Source organism: Stenella coeruleoalba, assembly GCF_951394435.1.
Source record: "Stenella coeruleoalba genome assembly, chromosome: 7".
In the NCBI taxonomy this organism is placed as follows: Eukaryota; Metazoa; Chordata; class Mammalia; order Artiodactyla; family Delphinidae; genus Stenella; species Stenella coeruleoalba.
The window spans coordinates 104,650,402-104,669,296 of NC_137153.1; the positions used below are offsets into that span (position 1 = coordinate 104,650,402).

General features: G+C 40.7%; 1 long non-coding RNA gene across 2 annotated transcripts in view; it reads right to left on the bottom strand.

Moving 5' to 3' along the window:
- LOC307189274 overlaps window positions 1-18,895 on the bottom strand; it is a 205,999-nt gene that overhangs the window by 160,359 nt on the left and 26,745 nt on the right. For both annotated transcript variants that reach the window (XR_013829129.1, XR_013829130.1), the window contains exon 3: window positions 2,037-2,189. This is a non-coding gene — a long non-coding RNA (uncharacterized lncRNA). The remainder of the gene's footprint in view (window positions 1-2,036; window positions 2,190-18,895) is intronic.

Sequence of the window (18,895 nt, forward strand, 5' to 3'; positions counted from 1 at the left end):
TTAAAAAGGATGAATAGAGAGAGTTAAATGTTGATAAACTAAAGGAAGTTGGCATGAATAGAGGAGATCTAACATGGCTACTGTAGCTAAGGGAAATTTGTTCAGAAATGTAGATTATTCCAGTGTTACCTGTTACCTCTGCATTCAGACAACTTACATATCATACCCTCTTATTCCTTCCAGTCTTATCTGAAAGGACAAAGTCTGCAGCCAAATCCCTGGAATCCCCACTTGCTAGGTGTTGACACTGGATGAACTCATTTATCTCTCACAGCCTTATTTCTACATCAAAGATATGGATTATGAGTTATCAGTAAATTATGGTATGTGTGCCTGGAACAGAGAAGGCACCAAGTAGGAGAAATTCCCATAGGACCAGACACTCTCTTCAATTTCAGGGACTTCATTTCTGGCTAGCCTTAAAGGAGCTAGCTAACTGTATCCTCCTGGGAAAACCTGTCCCCCATGTTCGTGCTCTGTTCCCTTTCCTCTTTGGACACGTAGAGAGATAAGTTCCAGTGATTTCACTGTGATTCCATTAGCATTAAATGGAGTGCACATGACCCAGGAGAATTGAGACTCTGTCAGTGGAAAACTCTTAAGTGGAAAGGTTCCTGTCCTTGGAGCTGCGCTTTAGAAACCTTGTCAGTAAGAGCTTTTGTCTTAGGGGTTTGTAAATATTTATATTTTCAAACTACTATGAGAGGACCAACAGCCATTCCACATGAATGGATTACGGTAAATGTACCCAAAGTCTGTAATTGAAGCTGTCAAACGTGGGGAAATACCAGACTTACGGCTGCCATTCCAATCCGCTCAGAATAAATAAGGACTCTGGGCAGAGATCTTCCACACAATGGCTCACAGACATATGGAAGATGTTACTAGGGAAGACGACTGAAGAGAAGGAAAAACACACTAAATGAATTCAACAAATACCTAGTCTTTCTTCCAGAGAGGGAAGGGATTGGGGATTGAGGGAGAAGATTTCTGGCCCAGAAGCAAGGAATTGGGATTAACATTAAACCAAGAATGAGGGGTGGCACGTGGAGGCTTTTCCTGTTCCTAAGACATTTGTCTGTTTCTCATTTATTGTTTGGTCTGGTGATACGACACCAATATAGGAATCAAAATGTGTGTCTGAACTGGCTGGATGAAGCACAGGGGATTTATTTACTGTGGAAGTTCTGTGTTAAGCGTGCGGTGGAGTTTCCTAGCCCATAAAACACAGGTGGAAGGTGTGTTTATTGAACAGGAAAAAAAAAAATGCATTTCAGCGAGAGATTGACCAGTGGGTCATATAAGTTTGATTCAATTCTACAGGCATGTACTAGCCACCTACTTTGTGCCAGACATGGGCAGTGAAGCTTGAGAAACAATCTTATTTAGTGGAAAGAGCTTTAGCTTCTTATCGTTACTCTGAAGTTCACAAATTTTGCAGAATGAGGCAAATAACTTCCCCTTTCTGAGCAACAGCTCAAAATGCCAGTGCTTTCTTTTTAATGACTAAATACTGTTAGGTGACTTGGCGAAGGTATGGGACAAAATGGGCTTGCTAATGCTCTCCTATTAACCCTCCAGTCTAGATTTTGAGAGAGCTCCAGGTGTGGTATTCTGTGTTACTATTCACTCATATTCCATGCTTGTCTCTGTGGTACCCCAACTGTGACAGGATACAACATCCCATTCTTTTTAACTCAGGTGTGATCAAAAGACTTGGTTGTCCAGTGGGATAAACAGGAGTGATATATCTGAGAGGAAGATATTAGAGCCAATGAGAGGTTCATTGTATCTATGTTTTCTTTCCTTCTGCCCTGATGACCAACAGTGGTCCAAACAGAAGCTAATCCATCAGTCTGGGTCCTGGAATGATGACATGAAGATATGCTATTGCTCACCTGCCATGGACATAAACCATCAGTAGTTTTAAGTCACTGAGATTTGGGAGTCTTTTGTTACTGCAGCAAAACATACCCTTGCTGACTGAAACTCACAGGATAAGAGACAACTCTAATCTACAAAGTATACATTCTTACCTTAGAATATCCTCAGTCACAGTGATCCTAAGTGTCACCCTGGTCCATGGCAGAAAGAGAAGAAAGAGCAAATTCTAAATCTTCATGGTCTTTCACCCAGTCAAGAAATGTAGGCCAAACTCTATCACCCAGAAGTTGATTTACTTATTTCTCCTGTATGAGAAGGAGAAAGTAAAATTAGGGTAAATGACAAAAAGTGTTACTTTACTGAAGTCTCCTGAGAAAGGAAATATGACTGTTCTCCCCCAACAATACTGAAGATTTTTGAAGAGGGAGGTGACACACTCAGATCTCTTCCTGAAATCTCTCTCTTGATGCACTTTGCAGGATGGACTAGAGTGTATATGACTGTAGCTAGGTTGACCAAGGAGGAGGGACTACAGCAGTAAGGATAAATGAATGAGGAGGGCAGTTTTAATAAGGACAATTGCAATAGAGATGAAGAGAAGACTGCAAATATGAGAAGTCTTTTCCAGGCAAAATTAATAGTGAGGGTTTAGATGTGTGGAAGAAGTGTAGCTGAAGATGAGTGACAAGACAATGGTCACATCATTCATAGAGAGGAAGACTGCATGAGACAACTCAGTTTAAAATGTTGAGTAAGCATTTTAGTTTGGGGGTTTCCCTTATGCTTCTGCACAGAATCAATGATCACATGGTCCTGCCCTTTGGGACCATGTTCAGACACAGACCACTGGGCAAGATGCATCGTTCAACATGGCCAGCTGTGACCCTTTTAGTACATTTACGTTAGATTTACTGGAAGACCACATTGTTTACGGTTCGTGGGAGGTATTCACAATAAGTAAAAAAAAAAAAAGCAGAGTTTTGACCACAGTTGTGGACCCTGAGACGGGAGACAGCTGGGCAGAATGCCAGGAGAACAACCTGAGGAATTCTACAGGCTTGGGTTCAAATTCCAGCTCTAGCATTTTCTAGATGTTTGGTTTACTTAAAACCGCTGAGTCTCAGTTTTCTCACCTATAAAATTAGGTATAATAATATGTACTTCCAAGGATTGTTGTGAAGACCCCAGGACTCTATCAATGTGATGTGACCAACACATAGCAGGCATTCCATAAATGCTATTTCCTTTTCCTTTTCCTTTCCCACATACCACTTAAATGATGTGGAATGAGATTGTCTTTGAAAGACACCAGTGAATGATATGCTTGTTATTGGTCAACTCACCCTTTCATTTTGGGAGCCCCAGAACAATCTTTTATGGTAAATCAAAGGGATTTTGCCATCAAAGAAAAGAAAGGGACCAAACATTTTTGGTTTGCTACCCATTGAAAATAGCCAAAGCCCGAAGGGCATTTTGCCTGGAGGAGAGATGACTTCTTTTGGTATGTGCATGGTGGGAGTGCTAGGGGGGAGCCAGTGGTCACCATTTCCAAATATCAGATGGTCATCAGAAGAGCGGGGGAAGTGATGTGCTCTGTGGTCCAGACAAGAGAACTCTGGCCAGTAGGTCAAAGTTATCATGAGACATTCCTCAGTTCAATTCACTGCAGCTAATAGCCCTACAATGACTCTTCGGAGGCAGTCAGTAGTGTAACTGGATGTATGAAAGCTGAAGTCGGGTGAACACTGGGCAATTAAGCAAGGAGTAGAGATTCCCACGCTGCATGGGAGTGTCTACCAGATGCATTTCGAGGCAGCAAACCTGTAATGAGGGTCTGGTACATGTAAGACTCTGGCTGTAATCTGGGGGAGAAACAGATTCAAAGAAGACAGTGTCTCTCCTCTTAAGCACACATAATCAACTCTAAATTCTTTGATTCTAGGATAGATTTAGTGACTCAGCCTTCCCCACAGGTTAGTCAGTTCAGTCCCAGGCTAGATGTTATAAATTGTCAATCCTGTGTACTATTTATTCTGATCCTCTCAGGCAGAATTATCCAGTTGGAATTTGTTTCCAAAAGAAAGTACTCATGCAAACTTCACTTTTAATGGAGGTGTGTCCTCAAAGTTAACTTCAGAAAACTGAAAAGCAAGTTAATGAATTATGTCAAAGCATATCTAACAAAAAGTGAAAATGTTATACCAGAAACGACGTCAAGTTTGTAAAACTGGGCTCTAGGCTTATCTGGATAAAAACTAGCTGGATGATTTCCTCAATTCATCTCCCTTCTCTGATCCTCAGTATTTCTTTATGTGCTATAGAGATTGAATTTAGTAATTTCCATGTTCAGGTCCTGCACCAACATGCTAGAGCGCTGTTAATCATAAAATAAGTATGTACTAAATGTGTATTATATGTCAGATGCCATCTGAGGAATTGAAGTAAAGAAAGTAACAAGGCATAGACCCTGTCCTGGAAGAATTTGTGTCTTGTAGATAAAGCAGCTAATGATGACAGGAAACAAGACAGGAAGTCTTATTGATACTAGACCCTATGGGCATCAAGATGCGTAAACAAATGATGCTGCCTTGAAAGATTATGGAAGGCTTTTTAAAAGGGGTTGCAATAGGTCTGGAAAATCAAGATGACTCTCTCGGTAATACAGATTCTTACATGTGCTTTAGCTAGAACTGTGTAGATTTATGTGCTATAGGCCAGATAGATGAGAGCCAGAAAATAACAGTGAGAAAGAATTGAGTGCCAGGCACTACAGACCATGCGGTGTGCTAGGTACTTCACGTACATTAACTCAGTCCTCCTGACAGCTTGTGGTCAATGGTACCACCTCCATTTTCACTTTACATAAAGGAAACAAAGGTACAATATTTATATTTTAGCTAAAATTACAACTCAGATCCAATGGTAGCGGTTAACCCTCAGGGTGTGTTGAGCAGGATTCAGAAGCCACCTACGATAAGAATGGATAGAACGACATGCTTAATTAGGAATTCATACAACAAATATTACTGAGCTCTTTCTATGTTTTCAGCACTGTTGTAAATGAGTGGAAAACACTGGTGAACAGAAGTAGACATGGGTCTCTGCTCTTCTGTTGCTGGTATTCTAGAAGACACAAGGAGCAATAAATATAAAAGATAAAATGTATTTCTTGTTAGACACTGAAAAGACCTGTGGGAAACCAAGACAATGTAGCCAGGGTATGTGGGCTGTGCAAGCTGGCAAAATTGTTACAGGTTTCATGTGGTGGACAACGTAGGCCTTGTTGAGAAGGTGACATTTAAGCAAAGACATGAAGAAGGTTCAAGGGTTAGCAACAGCAGGGACGTGGTAATGGTGGCACGTGAGACAACAAAATAGCAAAATGGACAGTAAAATCAGTCTCTAATTACAGGCCTCCGTGGCTCGAAACCTTCAATAACAGGATTCCAGTCAAGAAAACCGAGAATTATGATTTCAAATCTTACTAGAAACATTTTAAGCTTAAGGCAGACTTACATTTTCAAGCTATGAGATTCTGAAAAAAGTGACTTTCCTTTCGCTGAGCTCTCATTTTCTCATCTGTAAAATGGGCAACAAAATGTCTAACTGACTGATTACTTGTGGTGATTTAATGAGATGGTGATTGTAAAAAACCTGGCTTGGAGCCTGACACAGAGCTGGAGCTCTATTTTTATTATTTTTTCACCCTTTTGCAACTTTCAGGCATTAAAGGGGAAAGAAACAGTGAATGTTTTGCTTTGAAAAACCCACTCATTGGGCAGATGACTCGGAAAGTTGCAAGCCACCACCCACCAGTTCAACTGCACTGTTGCAAGCTTATGTTCCAATCTTTGCTTAAATACTGACATAGCTTTGACTCACTTACACTTAGGGGTACCAGGAATATTTCTCTTTCCTATTCCCTGTTGGCCCAAGGACTGAGCGATATGAATTGGATCTTACCATCCCCTTACCAACTCTCCGTGAATGTCAATTTTGTGAATTTAAAGAATTCATCTAATGTCATTGAGCTGTGAAGTTTTTACAATTTTCTTTTTATGGGTGAAAAAAAGAGGAAATACAAAATTGATAACGCAGTTGAAGTGTACCATATGAAAGAATTTTAAAGTAGGAAGAATAGATGAATCTGATTTGTAGACTGGTGATATTCAAGTAATTGAAACATTTTTTCACATACATCTTTGGGATTAGGAACTCCACCTAAAGATGGTTTAAATAAGCCTCACTGAAGGGCATGGGAAGTAGTGTTTTATGCAATTTTGCTTTGGTTCAAATCTCACTTACAATACCTATTGTGCATTTATTGAGATTCTGTGTACGCCAGGCACCCTGCAAGGAATTTTAATATCCCATCTAATTCAAGCCTTAAAACAACTCTGTGACAAGGGAATTTTATCTCTTTACATAAGGAAACTGAGGCTTTTTATATCCTTACTACATAAGGAAATAGGCTTATTTGGATGAAATTTTTCTTCAAGGTCACAGAACTCCTATCCTTCAGAGTCAACAGTCAAATCCTGAATCCCCTTTACGCCTATGTTTTCTTCCATTACACAACACTGTTTCATAGTTTTAATCAAACAGGTTTTTTAAGAGAAGTTCAAAGTATAGATCTGCAGTTTATATCACACAGTTCAAAAAAGTTTGTTCTGGGAGAGAATTTTCATATTGTTCTAGAATAATTTTAAGAGAGGGGGTACATTTTCAAATACAAAAGTTATCGAAGGTAAGAACTAAATTTCAAAGCATTGTTTCCTGTTTCAGCATAACACCTTAAGATGACATATTATGAATGTCATGCCTGAATTTTCTACATCTTTACTCCGTATTGATGCAGAAGTGTAGACAGATGAGACAAGAGAAATGCAGGAGCCCATGTCTAAGTGGTTTCCAAGGGCAAAGGGGTAGAACAGAGACAGCTGTCCTGGGAGGCAAGAGCAGACGTTCTGGTTTTTGATTGGCAGGTAATTTGTTTTGCAAAGATCTTGGGCAATTTGCTTTTTCCTCTCTCAGATTAAAAACAGGTAACTTTTGGGATAGGGAGGGTGGGAGGGAGGGAGACGCAAGAGGGAAGAGATATGGGAATATATGTATATGTATAACTGATTCACTTTGTTATAAGGCAGAAACTAACACACCATTGTAAAGCAATTATACTCCAATAAAGATGTTAAAAAAAAAAAAAAAAAGAAAAAACAGAAAACAGGTAAGTTTTGCCTCCCTGGCACCCAGCCCCCACCTGCAGTTTCAGTGCTTCTCTAGGATCGAATGGGTGTTTTCTGCTCCCTTATATGGGAAGCTCCTTGGATTGGCCATTGAGTGTAGCTCCTCTGATTCAGTTCTTTCCTATTATAAACGCTGGAAATGAAGAGGTAAAATTGTCTTTAAACATCACCTAGTCCTACCCCTTAATGATCAGATGAGAGACACGGAGGATCACAAAAGGCTAAACTTTGGTTTCCCAAAGCCACATGTCAACTCAAGGCAGAGAGAGGGCCAGACGCAGGCCCCTGCATCCCAGTTCAGTGAACCTGCATTGCTCCAGCACGATTAAATCTGACGTCAGACCTCACAGAGAGATGATGTTTTGTTGTTTTGTTCCGTTATCTTTGTCCAGACCATACAAGTTTTTCCTTCATAATGAAAAATGATCACCGTTCTTAAAGAATAATTGAAATGAAAAAGGCAGTGTAATCATACTGCATCTGCAGATACTGGCATTTCAAAACACTGAGTGCATAATAATAAAATAATCCTTAAGGAGATCAGTTATTGTCCAAGCACACTGGCTGCTTTCACTTCCTCCAGTGCGCTCTTACCAATATTAATATTGGATTGAAAAATATTCAAGGTCTTCTTTCTTTGGTCTGCATTACAGTGTCTGAAGAGAAATGACATGTTTTAATGTTACAGAGTAGTTTCCTTTAATAGAAGTGCGATGGCCAAAATCGTGGAGGTAAGACTTTAGCTCTGCAATTTACCTAGAATTATGTTTCCCTCCAGACCCTGGGCTTTCTGGGAGACAGCCAGAAGCCCTGCATGATAAAAGGGTATGAAGTCAAATCATATCACGTCAGGTTTGCAAAAAAGAGAAGAAGAGCTAATACAGAGTGGGGAAAAGAAGAAGATTGCTCACCATGGAGAAGGCTTCTTGTGCTTCCCCTCATTTATTCCTCGTGACAATCCTGTGATGTAGTTATTATTTAAAAGTGAAGAAACTGGAGCTCATGGACACTAGAGAGTTCAAAGTCATTAGTGTGCAGGTAGAAGACTAGGTTTTAGAACTGCAGGACTTTCTGAATGCAAAGACTGTGCTTTATTTTGGTTGTTCACATTACTTCCAATGAAGGAACAGGTTATGTTTATGTTGAAAGAGTGCAACTCTTTTTAGAGATGGTATATCATGTTTTCACCTTCAATGTCAATTTAGAGAGTAGAGAACAGATTTTCTTCCCTTGTATCCTCAGAATGCTGAGCAGGGAATACAGATGGGTATAACAGAAGACATACTTTAAGAGAAGAGAGGCTGCCCTAATGGTAAGAAGTATGATTTTGTTAGGTCAGCCTCAGAAATTGCACATTTTCGTAATAAGTGTGATCAGTAAGCTAAGCAATGACCTCACAGAGATATAGGGAAGATTCAAGTCTTAGATAGGACTTTGGACTAGGAAATCTCTACATTTCTATGATTTGACATTTGATCTGCAGCACTTTGGTTAACACAGAAGGTACATTCGATTCCTGTCATTTTAGGTTCCTAAGTTTTGTCCAAATGCATATTTTTGCAAGAAAAAAAAAAGATCCTCGGCAGTGTTATATTATGGCTTTTGGCTGAAATCTCATGCCTAAAATGTGCAACTGAAATATGGCTTTATGGAGGAGCTCCAAGTTTTTCAGAATTATGTACTGTTTGAGAGGGGTCAACCGCAGAACTGCACATCTCTGCCGTGTCTTCAAACCCTCTGAATCGCTGAGGTCTGCAAAACGAATTTGGAAACCTTCAGAATGGGAGGTCCTTTTGGCTTCCCATCCTCAAGCTGCTCTCCTGCAGAACAGGAACCAAAAAACAATATACACTCACTCAAAGCCACCAGGTTGGAAACTCACTAGTGTCAGATGAAGGCAGGCTCTGGAGAACTGTAAACGAGGTGAAACTCCTCTTTGATGCCCTGAAGCCTCCATAAAACCACAAAATATTGGAGGTGAAAAGTCTCAGCAATAATTCTTTTCAGCCAGGGGCACTATACTGAGGCTCAGAAAGGGGAAGGAAATTGTTTAAGAAAACACAGTGACTTCGTTTCAAGATTAGTACTAAGTTCTAAGTTCCTTGACTCACTTAGTGCTTGAGGAATTACAGAATTTCACGATGAGACAGAACTTCGGAGATCATCGCTTCACCAGCGTTACCCCAACTGGATATTAGTAGGTTTCCATGGGAAAGGGGTTTCCTGATCAAGTAAGTTTATGAATCAGTGCTTTCTATATTAGCGATCCATGATGCCCATGTTCAAAGCTCTGAGGCATCTAGCAAAAAAGACATGCATTTGATTTTAATTAAATGTTTCCCAAACTCATTTGACTGCAGAGCCATTTTCCTTCCGGCCACCTACTGACAGACTGGGAAACACTTGGACTTTGCAGAATACAGTTTGGTAGTGCTGACACTGACTACTCTCTCTGGATACTTAGTTCTTCTACCAGCAGGGCCACCACATAGTGTCCAGCTAGAGTGTCTACAGCAATGAGGCCCTTATCAAACCATAAGTTCACTGAGCAGATGACCATAATATGTTCCCCGTCAGGTTGCCCGTGATGAAAACAAGGGCTTAATAATTACGTAACTGTTCCTCCCACAGGCATTCCGGACACATTTTTCAACAATTCCAATCATTAGGATGCCAATCCTAATATTAGCTTCAATTGCCTTGCTGCAGGCCTGGTCCTTCTCAATACAGATCTCTCTACACAGATGACAGCCTTGCAAAGACTTCAAAATGCTGATCATGACTCCCCTTCTCTTAGAAGCCTGAACCTCTCCTTGTTAACCACTCCTTGGTTATTTTTCTGTTTCTTATACAGCATGGTTTCAGGTCTCCTCACCATTTTGGCCCCTGATTCCAGTTAAAACCATGGGTTTTTGTACTATTAGACATATCTAGATTCAAATTTTTAGTTACTCCACTTGGTGGATGCATGGGATTCTAGAAAAATTCATGGGCTTTGTTAACCTCAATATTTTCTTTACCTAATTAGAGGTATTTAATATCTATCTTATGGAATCAACCCCACACATCTATGGTGATGAATAAATGACAATGCATGTATGACCTACAACACAGTATTCAATGTATTTTAGCCTTGGCACCTTTGTTCCCAGAACCTCACTAATTTATAAGAATCTATTTCAAAGCAGTGTCATTTGGGACAATCTTGTGAACATTTGGTTAAATAAGTAAAAATAGAAGGTGATACCAAGGGAGGTGATTGTCCCTCTATATCTGACCACTTCCAGAGAACTGAGCTCCATTTCTTCCTCATATGTTACCAAGGTGCAGTTGACTTCTCTCTCTATCCAGTTCTGCTCCCCTCACTCCTTTACTGGTGTTCCTGAAGCACTCCTCAAGAAACCACCTGCATGCCTCCAGTGCTAGTCTGCTTTTTGGGGCACTCAACCTATGACACTCAGAAATAACATGGGGATTTGGGGGGAAGGAAGGTAACTGAGGTCTTGCATGTCCAAAGGAGTGATAAGCTAGGTAGTTTCAGGTCATAATAGCAACGTGCTCTCGCTTCATACTCTCTTGAGGTGGAGAAGTCTGGAGAATACAGGTGTTTAGCCTCTCTGTCACCTGGATTTAATTTAGTTTCTGTGTGGACACAGAATTCTTGTCTTCTCTTTAAGGAGGTACAAATTTTATAAAGTTCTGGCTAGTGAGAAGAGATAAGAAAGAAGTGAGCCCTAGTTGAAACATATTCGACCAGTCCTATTTTTTTCCTCTGGGTCTCAGTTTCCCAGCAATGCAACTGATCAGTTGAACCAGATAATCTCTGAAGGGTTGTATGGCTCTGTCATTGTTCTATTTCTTTTCCAGAACTTCATCAATTATTCTCCTATCCCTTAAGTGGAATTTTGAGATCTTTCAGGCAATTAACAAATAATTATAGTGCAACTACCATGTGTTAATCCCATTGCTTGGTTTTGAAGACATAATAGTGAGCTTGCTAGAAAAAGTCTAGAAGTTCATGAAGATTTCAATCTAAGTGGTTAGACATACAATTAAATAAACAACACGACAGAGTAGTGAGTAATAGATAAAATCCAGGATGCTACAGGAACACAGTAAAGGGAACTCAGCACGACAAAGAAGTGAGGAAAGGCTTCTCATAAGAAATGTCCTTTAAACTAAGGCTTGAAAAATGAGCCACATCAACAGATAAATAAATAGGTTCCAGACAGATAAAACAGGTACAAAATCTAAGAGGCTTCCATACACTTGACTAACTTAAGCAACTAAAAAAAGTTAGCCCTTGCAAAAGGATTCTAGATCTGGTGGAGATTAAGAAAATAAATAATGTGTATTTGAAAGAAGGGTCAAATTATATTTTGTCACCAAACTTAAATAATCTATGCTGTGATTTGCATATGTGGATGGGCACACTCGCATCACCCAGAGGCTTCCAAGAAAGACAAATTCTTGGGTCCCACCCCAGACCAACTGAATCAGAATCTTTTTGGTTAGGGGTCCAAGAATCTGCACTTCAATAAGTTCTTTGGGTGATTCTTATGCACAATAGACTTAAGTTGGAGCTTAGACTCATGTTTACTCGATGCATTCAGATGTGTTTGTGATGAATTAGGCTGTATCAATGGCACAATTTCATGCAAAGTGCATTAGGATGCTTGGTGATGGTTACAACAGGGACGAAGAACTTGCAGCTGTTTCATGTATCGAAACTGACTTTTTCTCAGCCACCTATGGCAGAGGATGATGCCATCAAGTTGCTTTTCGAGTAAACTTTCTTGGGCTATGGATGTTTTCAATGCAAAATTCACTGTTCTATATCATTTCGAGGAGACAAAAGTAGGCTTCAGAGATATCTGATTCAAATCTTGGCATTTGAGCTTGCATTCATAAAGACAAAGGAAATCAAACATCCAGTCCTGAATCTTTGGTGTTCAGAAGACTGCCTTATATCCAGAACTCCAAATCCTCTTGCAAAGTCCCTAAAATTTGTGAACAAAGCATGAGCTCACTCGAATCTATAACATAGCTCTCTAGAGAGCATGATGTTTATAGGATCTGGGATATCAGTTATACGACAAAGACACTTTCCTCTCTGCAACCAGCCAACAATAACCCTGTTTCTCCATAAATATCACTGGGGAGGTGGGGGTGGGTCAGATATGATTTGGTTGGTGCTGCCATGTGAAATACCTTTTATGTGTCAGTTTTTAAAGAAATGGGATAATTTAGCATCACTCTAATATCTTACATTAGCATGCTAAAACCCAGGCCCAGATAAGAAAAACTGCCCTTCACTGCTAAGAGTCATGTTAGCACCTCTTTAGGGCAGTAAAGGAAAAGATAAATGATAATGGTAGGGAAAAAAAAAAAACCCAATTTCCATAGTGCTTTCAGCCATGACTAAAGCCCAGTGTATGAGGCAGAGGCTTTTACTGAGAGATCATAACAGATAATGCCTCATAAACTCAACAAGCAGCAAGAAGGGCAAATGGCACGTAAGAAAGAAAACCCTCCCCCTGTAAGACTTGGTTAATACATCTGAAAAAATTCCTTGAGGTAAAGGGTAATTCAAGCAATAATTTGGTGCATTGAATTTATAACATAGAGTAATCTCTTCTCAAATGTTATTGTTTTATTTAAGGTCTGAACTAATGTCTCCACTTTGCTTCTCTGGGTTCATATGACAATTAAACACTTAAAGAGAAAATAACGCAGGTTCTATGACTTCTCATAAGACTCCCCAAAGAAGGAAATTGTGAAGACGTAGAGAATGGACTTGAGGACACGGGGAGGGGGAAGGGTAAGCTGGGACGAAGTGAGAGAGTGGCATGGACATATATACACTGCCAAACGTAAAATAGATAGCTAGTGGGAAGCAGCCGCATAGCACAGGGAGATCAGCTCGGTGCTTTGTGACCACTTAGAGGGGTGGGATAGGGAGGGTGGGAGGGAGGGGATATGGGGATATATGTATACATATAGCTGATTCACTTTGTTATACAGCAGAAACTAACACACCACTGTAAAGCAATTATACTCCAATACAGATGTTAAAAAAAAAAGAGAAAATAGGCACAGGATGGGCCTATTGGTCAGAATGAGGCCCCCACCCAGGCCGTTGGACCAAGTTTGAACGTGGGACAGGTTCTGGCTGATGCACAGGGATCCTTTTTTTAAATAATTTTATTTATTTATTTATTTTTTAAAAAAGAGTTCTAGGTAAGAATGTTGCTCTCTAGGAAAATGGAGTGATTGGGGTCTTCATAGTTCTTATCCCTGAACTCAGCTCCAGGCCTTTTTAGTATAATTATACCAGTAAGATGCTCAGAACAACTGAACCATCCCTCATCTGTCAGATTCTGCTCTCTTGAGAAGGTAATTTTTGTTTTAAGTAGCTAAGATTTTTCTTCATCGCACATTCACAGATAATTTATTCCTATACTTGTCAGTTGGCCTTGTTTTAGAGCAATTAAATATTTGTGTTGGTCCCCAAACCACATGAGAAGTTTCAAGATGGCACGTCCCATGACACAGACATCTTGGCTTTCCTTAGATCATCTAGCGTCATGCTTGGGACATAGAGGCTCTAATTAATCTTATTTTCTTTATGCTAAATCATGCACCTAGATCACAACACATCAAAACCCATCTGAGTTCTGAGGAAAGGTTTCAAAGCATCAGGTTAAACTGGAATTTTGACTCATGTTTATTTGAGGCATTCAGATGTATTTGTGATGAATTATGCTGTACCAAGAGTAAGATTTTATGCAAAGTGCATCGGGGTGCTGGGTGATGGTTCTAACAGGGACAAAGAACCTGTGGCTGTTCCCTGTATCAAAACTGACTTTCCTTCAGCCCCCTCTGGCAGAGTATGATGTCATCTAGTTGCCTTCAGAGTAAAATTTCTTGGGCTATGAAGTACCTATGTCTAGTTTTTTTTTTTTGTTTTTACATCTTTATTGGAGTATAATTGCTTTACCATGGTGTGTTAGTTTCTGCTCTATAACAAAGTGAATCAGTTATACATATACATATGTTCCCATATCTCTTCCCTCTTGCGTCTCCCTCCCTCCCACCCTCCCTGTTCCATCCCTCCAGGCGGTCACAAAGCACCGAGCTGATCTCCCTGTGCTATGCGGCTGCTTCCCACTAGCTATCTACCTTACGTTTGGTAGTGTATATATGTCCATGCCTCTCTCTAGCTTTGTCACAGCTCACCCTTCCCCCTCCCCATATCCTCAAGTCCGTTCTCTAGTTTTTAATGAAAATTATTGGACCTGATAACGTAGAGAGAGCACCGTAGTGCTTACCAGGGTCACCTGGAGTCTCATCCTAGCTCTCTACTAACTGCCTGCATGAGCTTAGCAAATTCCTTTCCCTCACTGGTCTTTGTTGTGTTGATCTATATAAGGTGAGCCAAGTAAGTGATCTTTAAGGTCCTCTCAGCTCTAAAGTTTAAAGATCTCTATCGATTTTGAAATCACCTGTTTTGGGTTTCACCATTTCTACACCTGATTTTGCTGTCTCCTGTAAGGCACAGGAAGCTACGTGTTGTAAATGTAGTGTGATGGATGTGTGAATTTCCCACTAAGAAGACTATTCTTCAAATTCAGGTTTTATTAAAATGGCAACTAAAATAGAACAAATGCTAATTTTAATGCCTTATAATAAAGAATGCTGGTGTGCTAATGGAGAGGAAGACACGTGAATATGAAAACTTTCACATGAGAGAGAACAGGCTTGTGATGAGTGTGGCATAAATAAAATGAAAGGGGTGGAGGGGTCAGAAGAGGAGATTGTTTTCTCATAGAGGGAATCGGGAGTGACTTGATGGAAGCATTCTAATTGACACTCGAAAGATCAATGTTTGTTTGTTTCTAGTAGGAGACCTACCAGCGTTATGACTGATACATAGAATGTGATAAAACAACAAGAAGGACATAAAACTAAGAATGAATGTTGAGGCTGAATCATGAAAGGAACTCAGGGCCAGTGCAGGTGTCAGGAATGTTTTAAAATTAGTAGCTGTGAACCCTGGCTGTACATCAAAATCACCTGGAGAACAGTTAAAACCTATCTATGCTGGTGGCTCATCTTCAGAAATTTAGTTAATGGTCTATATTGGAGCCCAGGCATCAGTATTTTTTAAACTCCCCAGATAAATGTAACATGCAGGTGTAGGTAAGAATCAATCATTCAGGTTATGGTGGCGTCATGGAAGGTGTGAGGCAGGTGAAGGATATAACTGCAATAGTCCTATAATGAATTGCAGAGATTATTATCCTCTTGGCCATTGATATATGAACTGCTTTGGAAGGAGAGATCCTTCTTTTTTAAAGATGCCCTTTATAGTGGAAGTCATCTCTGGTTCCTGGACAGGTAGCATAAGGAAAAAAGAGTCTACTCTACGTAATTAAGGTGAGAGAAAGACCAGAGACAAGATTGGCACTGCTTGGAGGAAGAGTTAGCATCAAGAGATGGGAGTGACCTAGATGGGGCTGGAGGTGAGGGGACTCTTAGGAGAGGAGATGTGTCTAATGGGTTTATTTCAAGTAAAACGCTGTTGCCATACTACATTACTCTTTCTCAGAACCTCATAAATCTTCAGTAAAATATTTAACAAATGAAAAATGTTGGCTGTAGTAGGACTTCTTGTGGAAGCTCATGAAAGGCTAGATAGTGGTGTTGAGGCTTTCACGGTGAAAAAGAGCTACTGTGAACAACTAGCACAGTATATTCTAGGTTAGAGAACTGTGCGAAGCCAACTGGCATACCTCAGAGAACGTTCCCAAACATGACTGAGACGCAGAAACAATGAATCAACTAATTATAAATGCAGATGCCTAGGCTCAATGCCAAACCTTATGTTAATCTGGGTTTTGATGGTGTGGCTTTTAACCAGTTCTGCAGATGCAAACTCTGTCAGAGGGCCTGAGTTCCGGCAAGATTTATATGGAGGACGTGTAAGAATTGAGAATTAAGAAAGGAAAAAAGGATGCCTTGGATTTAGGTAATACTAGTAGGTTTGTATGGAGAGAATAAGATGGTTCAAATAACTGCGAGTCACATGAAACAAACAAATATTTCCATGTGTCTAGGCCTGGCCAAAGACATCACAAAACATCTTTTTTTCTCTTTTCTATTTCTGCTGTCCCCTGGGACAGACAGCTCTGGGCCTCATGGAGTTATGAACCGGAATTGTTCTGACATATGCACCTAATAGGACATGCATTAGCTTTAAAATTAGGAGCTCTGTTCTGAGTGCCCATGAGTTCATTCTTTATTCCAAGAATATTAGCCTCGCCTAATATAGAAGAGATGTGAAATTTTCATACAAGTTTCACTGACTCCCTTACAATGGATCCACTACCCATTTAGTCTTTTTTTGTTTTATTTTTTGCCAATTCTCCTCTCTCTACCTAGGAGCCAGCTCATAGAAATGATTCCCTACCAGCTTGATTTCAGAATTACTAAGACTATTAACCATAGTGTCTTTGAGTGAGGAATTTTCATTTTAGGGTGTATATACCTCCTGCAATTAAACAAAAATGAACATGTGTGTGTATGTATTTCAAGTTCCCCTCCCTCCAGGGAGGGTGTCCATGAGATTTTCCAAGAAGGCCACAACCCGTACATTATGAAGTGTCCCTGGTGTATAAGAAAGAGCACTGCTAAATTCAAGTACTGGCCCTGACCCATGCATGCGTGTGATTTTGGAGGAGGTCATCACTCCAAGTCTCATTTTCCTTCCACACAGTACGGGGACGTGAATTCAAATGATCCAATGTATTTAAACAGCCAAATAGAAAGCCATAGCATGCAGAGGGTTCCTGTAACCTCATAAACAACCTGATGTACACAGAGACTGCGACACCATAGCTAGATCCACCACACATTCCACTTGGAAGAAAAAAATCCACGAATGAAATAAATGTATGTACATTAATGATCTTTGTAACTGAAGTACTGTGTTCATATGAATTAAAGTATCGTGCTCTCTAATTCATTCAGCGTCAGGATTGCCATGAGTATAAATGTAAGACTAATAATATTGATGATAACGACCCCTGTTTATTGAGTGCTTGCCATGTATAGGCAGTGTTTCATTTAAGCCCACAATCCTATTAGGTTGATATACTTATATCCACCATAGGAATGAGGAAGGAAACCTGAGAGGGGTTGAGTGAGTGAACCAAGGTCAGAGTTAGTGCCAGAGCCAGGGTTAGCAATTTGGGGGAAAGAAGTTTGTATGAAAGCTGCTCTCACTTATCTAAAAAGACAGCCAAAGGGGAGAGAAGTTGCTTTGATTCTGTGGGACTGCAGAGAGCAGCAGAACCCCGATCAGGAGGGGCTACACTGTGAGGCTGTGCACGCCCAGCCCATCAGAAACATTCAGGCCACTTGTCTAGAACATTCTAGACAAGGTTTCTGATTTGGATGGAGGGATTAGGGTGGCCAGTTTTAGGGGTATCTTCCCAAAGTTGGAGCTTATGTTTGCATGATAAAAATGGTCTGCTCCCTCAGTGATCACCGTAAGCTCTTCAGGTGAGGAAACGGAACTGACGTGGACATTGGCCCTTTTGACTCAGATTCGATAGTCTGTCTTAAACAAAACCATAGCCTGATTCAGTCTCAGCTCTCTGCTGAGATAAATGATTGTTTCAACGTCTGTTGCTGACTTCAGAAACAGATGATGCTAGTAAATGCCCCAAACTCCTTGGGATGCTCACTTGAAAGGCGGTTTTGCTATTATTTTCATGGCTATGAAGAAGCTGGCCCATACATTTGTGAACTTACAGATGACATCATAACACTTCCCCCAGAAGGTGGCTGGGAGGCTCGAATGAGATAACGTATACAAAATGGCTGGACACAGTGTCTGGCACATAGTAAGTTTTCAGTAAATATTAGTATTAGTTGAATCCAGTTCTGTTCTGATAGGCACGGAGATGTGCTGCCCTGGGTCCCCTTTTAAGGAAGGTCATGCTACCCAGGGACCGGGGATGCAGTCAGCAGACAGCCTCCGCCTGCCAGCAACCCTGGACCCACCTGGCTGCAGAGAATTGCCTCGCAGAGGCTGCACCCTCTCTGAGAGAGTCTGCATCCAGGACTGAGCCAGGCCAGTACTACATCTCACCACATTGGCCTAACGTGAGACACTCCGACAAATTCCTTTCTGGCCAGGCCTGCGTGGCTGTGAAACTTCTCCCTCAGTCAATCCCGTACCTCCCTCTGCCTTTCACAGGTATCGATCCCAAATAAGCATATTGCATACTAAACTGCATCTCAGTGTCTGCCCCCAGAGAACCCAACCTGCAACATGTGCCCACATCCCACAGACTTACGTGTAAATTGAGAAGATTCTCATTCCAGCTTCCTGGAATGTGTCACGAGAGCTTGGGTATTTCTCTAGCCTTCGGTTACCTGGTTTCCAGCAGGAAAGTTTGGGCCCCATGACCTCTAAGGGTCCTCCCAGTGCTGACATTGCATGAGCTTTTATTTCCTCCATTCATATTCTCATCACACCCATTAGGAAACCTCCTCTGTGTCTTGTTTTCTATCCTGTGTTCCCAAAGCATCCTGTGTTCACAGCAGAAAACCCTTCCACTGCATTGTCATTTTACTTTTGCGCATCTATCTTCCTTACTGGATGGATACCTTTGGATTAAAGATGCTGTCTTTTACCTTAAAGTCACCTGTGGCACCTACTGCCTGGTCTAGAGCCTTGAAGGTGTTCGATAAAT